The 6,008-nt window shown below is 35.6% G+C and overlaps 1 non-coding gene across 1 annotated transcript; it reads right to left on the bottom strand.

Annotated features, from left to right (window-relative positions):
- Positions 1-3,971: 3,971 nt before the first annotated feature.
- Positions 3,972-4,120, bottom strand: LOC119470926. The gene has a single exon (XR_005199902.1). It is a non-coding gene; the product is annotated as a small nucleolar RNA SNORA57 (small nucleolar RNA).
- Positions 4,121-6,008: the final 1,888 nt, after the last annotated feature.

The raw sequence follows: 6,008 nt of genomic DNA, 5'->3' as shown, positions 1-6,008 counted from the left end.
ACTGGTTATGTATTCAACAGCTCTATTTTTTTTTTTTTTTTCGAGACAGTCTCGCTCTGTCGCCAGGCTGGAGTGCAGTGGCGCGATCTCGGCTCACTGCAACCTCCGCCTCCCGGGTTCAAGCAATTGTCCTGCCTCAGCCTCCGTAGTAGCTGGGACTACAGGCACGCGCCACCACGCCCAGCTAATTTTTGTATTTTTTTAATAGAGACGGGGTTTCACCATGTTGGCCAGGATGGTCTCGATTTCTTGACCTCTGATCCGCTCGCCTCGGCCTCCCGAGGTGCTGGATTACAGGCGTGAGCCACCGCGCCCGGCCGCAACAGCTGTCCTAGAAGTTAACTCTTCAGGCCAGGCCAATAACAACGGCGTCAACGTGGACCAAAGAGTATCTGCTCAGCCAAACTGTTCTCACGTTCCTGAAATGCAAAATTGTGAAGAAAACAAGTTTGATTTCAAATCATTAAGTTTCAAGGTAATTTCTTACAAAAGAATATACAATCAAAATAAATAACTTGCTATTTAAAGAAAACTGTAGAAGTTTATCACCTGACTATAAAAAAAGAATGCTAATTTTGCTCAGCTATTTGACTAATAATAAAATTATTATTTTATTATTTTATTATTATATTTTAATAATATATAATTTAATCTTATAAAAATAACGTTATTTTTAATATTAATAGTTATATTTACTAACATTATTATTTTAATATTTAATATTGAAGCTGACACTTCAATATATGGAATTTGGAGGGACATAGTCCTCTGAAATCCATAAAGTGAAGTGTCAACTCCTGGTACCTAGAATTGTAACTATATTTGGAGATAAGACCTTTAAAGAGGTAATTAAGACTAAATGAGGTCATAAGGGTGAGCACTAATCTATGTGACTATTTAGAGATAAGGTCATCAAAGAAATGATTAAATTACTCTGTGGACCTTAGGTTGGGGTCCTAAATCACAGTGCCCTCATAAGAAGATAGAGAGAGACACAAGGAATACATACACACACACACACACACACACACACACACACACACACACACACATTTGAAGACACAGGGAGAAGGCAGCCATTTGCAAGCCAGGGAGAGAAGCCTCAGGAAAAACAAAACTACCAGCACTGTGCATCGCTTTTGAATGTCCAGCCTCCAGAATTGTGAGAAACTACAAAAAGCATTGAAGAGATAATGTCATTACTTACTTGTAAAAGTCAGGATCATTGATATCTCATAAGAACTGTATTTCAGCTATTTTATTGTTTGTTTCAGATGATGATGTACTTGTAGGACAACTATAGGAATGTTTAATTCTATATACAATCCATTTAGTATATGCCATATTGGCTAAAAACTGCAGTATCTCATTGTAAAGAGGGCACAGATGTAACTCCTTCAGGGCCACTTTAAGATCTTTCTCTTAGATTCATCTCAATTATTTTAGAAAGTGGAAAGTAGATTACCAGAGGGCCTATACTAAATCTCACACTTCAATGGAATTTTGTCTTTTCTGTTATGAAGCAGAAATAATGACTATTTAATATTGAGTGCTTTTTCCTTGTGTAATGCTTTTTTTTTTTCTTTAGCAAACACTTTTTAAAACTAATGTGTATATAATTTTAGGCACTGAGCATGCATTTTATATATAGAGAGAGAATGGCTCTGGCCTAAAGGAAAGAATGAGTAACACTTACTCTTTGCCTTAAGGTAGATACAATTCAGTAGTGAACACAGACCTGAAAAGTACACAGAACTATAATATAAAGAGTAATCTAGATAAATCATACATGCTTTTAGCTGAAAAGAGATTTAAATCAATTCCAATAAACCTTTTATAGCCAAAGGGAATTGGCACTGCCATCTCAACACAAATGTTCACTGATTGATTGCTCCTGGCCTGGAGGAGCTTCTAGGCAATTAACTGGACTTATCAAAAATGTGTGCCTTCAGGGCCTACTTTCTCAGAAATGGTTACCCTTTCTTACTCTTCTACAGGGTTTTTATGTATTTATAAAATATTAGGGTTAGAAAACAGATTAAGGAAGTAGTCTTAATGTTGATTTCTCTTTTCTTTCTGGGTAAGAATAATTCTTTAATAGCCTTAATGAATATTTTATATTATTCCTCCACTACCCTAATATGATTGCCTATTCAGGGAGTCTTTGGAATACAGAGGACAAAATGTTTTTAATCATTGCCGTGGATCATTGTGACTTAGCTTTACCACAAAACCACAAGACATCTTTTCACAACATAGTCCTCAAGTTTCCCATCCAATACTATCCTAGTTCTCCTGTTAGCTGAGCTCGGTTTCTACATCTAGAATTCGTCAATTTCATGTGAAAACACCCACATATCTTGTACTCTGTACTTATGTCCACTTTTTCTTCCTTCCAACTTCAGAAAACTCTATCTCTGCAAAGTATTGACCCATTGATTATCTCCTGTCATATATTTCCAAATTTCTCAAGGTTTTCTTGCTGTAGCATAAAGTCATGATCCAGTTTTTTTTCCATCTTAAAACAAATTTGCCTCCAACATGGGTACTTCTTTAATGACTAGCCTATCCAATTTTATTTAAGCATTGCTCTAATTGTTTTGTTTCTGGGTTTCGGCGTGCAGGGGAGGTTTACCTTGCCCCCTCCAGTGGACTCCAGGCTCTTGGTCTCTCACTCACCCAAGAATGGGAGAGGGGACCACGCCAGGTGCCGTGTGCTTATAAGTAAATATCTGACTCCAAAAACTTTTTGCAGAAAGTGATTTATTTAGGCAGAGAAACAGAAAAAGGAGAGAGAAAAAGATGAGAAAGAAAAAGCTTCCACAAAAGTAGTGGAAGGGGACCCAAGTATGGCATGCAAAAGGGTGTTCAAGAAGGGAACTTTTAACCTGGGAGGAATTCCCACCTTCTCCAAGCCCCGGGCCTATGAAAGGAGTTCCTTTAAACTGCCTCTGGAGTGATTGATCTTTGATCCTTTCCTGAGCGCGCCAAAGTTAAACAAAGACCCTTAAGTCTCCTGGATGGAGATGTGGGAGAAGGCAAGTAGGGCATGTCGCTGCGAAGTTCCTGCTCTGGAAACTACGCCCCCTTGTGGACCCAGGAAGAGAATACATTCCCTCAGCTTGCCTCCTTTTTCACTCTAACCTACTTCAATCCAGTTAACACTGAAATGACTCTGACCGCTAGTAATTTCCTAATTACTGAAATGGATTGGCTCACTTAGTTTTCAAGCTACTTGACCTATAAAGCATTTGTCACTGTTAATAATCTACTTTGAAAAACTTTTAATATTTTTTTTCTTTGTTGCTTTTCCTACCATATCTCCTGTATTTCACCCCTCTCTGACTGTTTCTTCTGTCTTTTTGGTAGCCACTATTCTTCGGTATACATACTTGGAACACAATGTGGAACAAAAACGACGAGCAATTTCCCTTGTAAGATGTAATGGAATACAAAAGATGCACACAGACTTGTCTCCCAGTACAGGATAAAGTCACAAATCTTTAGCAAAGCATATGACATTTGGCCTTACCTTTTCCATAGCTTACATCTTCTCGCACTTCAAATAACAACACCGTAAGTTCAACTGTTATTAAAATCTTCAGTGAATATTCATTTCTTGAAGTTTTAACATTTATTTCCTTTACATTAATTTGGATTATTTATCCACTTTTAAAATCTTGGCCCAGTACATTTACATTCTACTCACCTACTAACCACTGCATCTTCCATGGAAAAATCTGATACCCTGTTGATCTGACAAGTTACACATTCTGTCCTATGCATATGAATCGCTCCTTAACTATTGGAAAAATCTAATATCCTAAAAATCGACCCCAGATATCCTATATACAGTGATTAGAGGCTGTTATATAGAGTAAATCATCATCATTTTATTCTCCATGATATAAAATCCATTTCTACTTTGGTACAATTTTTTTTCTTTTCTTTTTTTTTCTGTCCTTCTTTCCCTGTGTCTTGTTGCTTGAGGATAGAACCAGAGGATGGGAAACTACTGGCACCGAAGACAGGATGCCGAGGAGGGCAGAACCCTTTCCCTCTTCCTCTGTACATTACAGGGAGTGGAACCACAAGCCCAGTCCCTGCCAAGAAAAGGAGGGTTGGTACAATTTTTAACAGCCTGTAATCATTGTATACTTCTTTTTTAGTTTGTTAAATAATTCTCATAAAAAAAATTAGAGCAGAGAAAACAGTTTTTTCACACTTCTCCCTCAAACATGCACGTGTGCACACACACACACGCATGTTTCTACTATTAATATCTTCAGATTATGACAAAATACTGATGCATTATTGCTAATAAAAATTCATAGTTTACATTGAAGTTCACACTCTTATGAAATAGTTCTATGGTTTTAACAAGTGCATAATGTTATATATCCATAATTTTAGTATTATACAGAATAGTTTCACCACCCAGACATCCCCTGTGCTTAATTCAGTCTTCCTACCCCCACTTTTTCCAGATCCCTGAAATCCACTTATATTTTCTTCATTGCCATAATTTTGTCTTTTCCATGATGTCACACTCTTAATACACTAGGTAGCCTTTTCAAACTGGCTTCTTTCACTAGCGATATGAATTTATGTTTCCTTCATATTTTGGGGGGATTGATAGTTCTTTTGTTTTTTTAATTGCCGAATAATATTTCATTGACTGTAGCACAATGCGTTTACCCATTCACTCACTGAAAGTTATATTTGTTGTTTCTAATTTTGGGCTGTTAGAGATAAATCTGCTGTAAATATTAAAGTGAACATTTTCGTGTGGACATATGTTTTAAAATCAGTTGAGTAAATGCCAAGCATTGCTGTATTGCGTGGTAAGACTATGCTTACTTTTAAAGACATTTCTTACCAAATATTTCAAATTGTCTGCACCATTTTACATACCCACTAGAAAGGAACTAGAGCTCCTGTTGGTCTGCATATTCCCCTACAATTGGCATTGTCAGTTTTGTTCTGTCTTTAATTTTAGGCTTCTTAGAGATGTTTCGTAACATCTGATTTGTGCATTAACTTGTAATTTCCTAGTTACACATGTTGTTGAACTTTTATAAATATATATTCATTTGTCATGTGCATGTCTTCTTTGGTAAAGAGTCTGTTCAGATTTTTTTCCCATTTTTTATTGGGTCATTTGTGTTTTATGATTAAATTTCAAGGAAATTTTGTATATTTAAAAATAAGTATTTTTCAGCATGTGTGTCACAAACATTTCCTCTATGTTTGTGGGTCATATCTACACTCTCTTAACAGTGTCTTTAACAGAACAGAAATGTTTAATTTTAATAATTTTAATAAAAGTTCAACTGATCATTTTTATCTTTTATGGATGATGCCTATAGTATTGTATCTAAAAAGTTATAAACAGAAATCTGAGATTTTCTACTATGTAATCTTTTGTAAATCTATAATAAGTTTGTATTTTTACATTTAGGCCTGTGATTTGCTTTCAGTTAAGTTTTGTGAAAGTTGTGTGATCTGAGTCTAAATAATTTTTTTCTGTTTTCTTTTTGCACATGGATGCTTAGTTTATTCCAGCACTTTATTCAAAGAACTATCCTTTCTTCATTGACTTGCCTTTGCTCCTTTGCCAAAGATCAGTTGACCATATTTGTAGTGCATCCATTTTTGGCTCTATTCTCTTCTATTAGTCTACTTTTCTACTATTTTGCTAAGATTCTGCAGTCTTTGTTATTATATGTTTATACTGCAGCAATATATTAAGTCTTCAAGTTGAATAGTTTTGGTCTTTGCACTTCTTCTTTGTTGTTGTATTGGTTATTTTGGGTCTTTTGTCTTTCTATGAAAACTTTAGAATCAGTTTATCAATGTTTACGAAGTAACCTGCAAAGATTTTAAATCAGATTGCAATGAACATACAGATCAAATTAGGAGAAACTGACATTTCAGCAATATTGAGCCTGCCTATACATGAGCATGACATGTTTCTCCATTTATTTATTGTTCATTTATTTATTCAG

Source organism: Cebus imitator, unplaced genomic scaffold, assembly GCF_001604975.1.
Source record: "Cebus imitator isolate Cc_AM_T3 unplaced genomic scaffold, Cebus_imitator-1.0 Scaffold44, whole genome shotgun sequence".
Taxonomy (NCBI): Eukaryota; Metazoa; Chordata; class Mammalia; order Primates; family Cebidae; genus Cebus; species Cebus imitator.
Note: the sequence above shows the minus strand (reverse complement) of the source record. Positions and strands in the feature narration are given on the sequence as shown.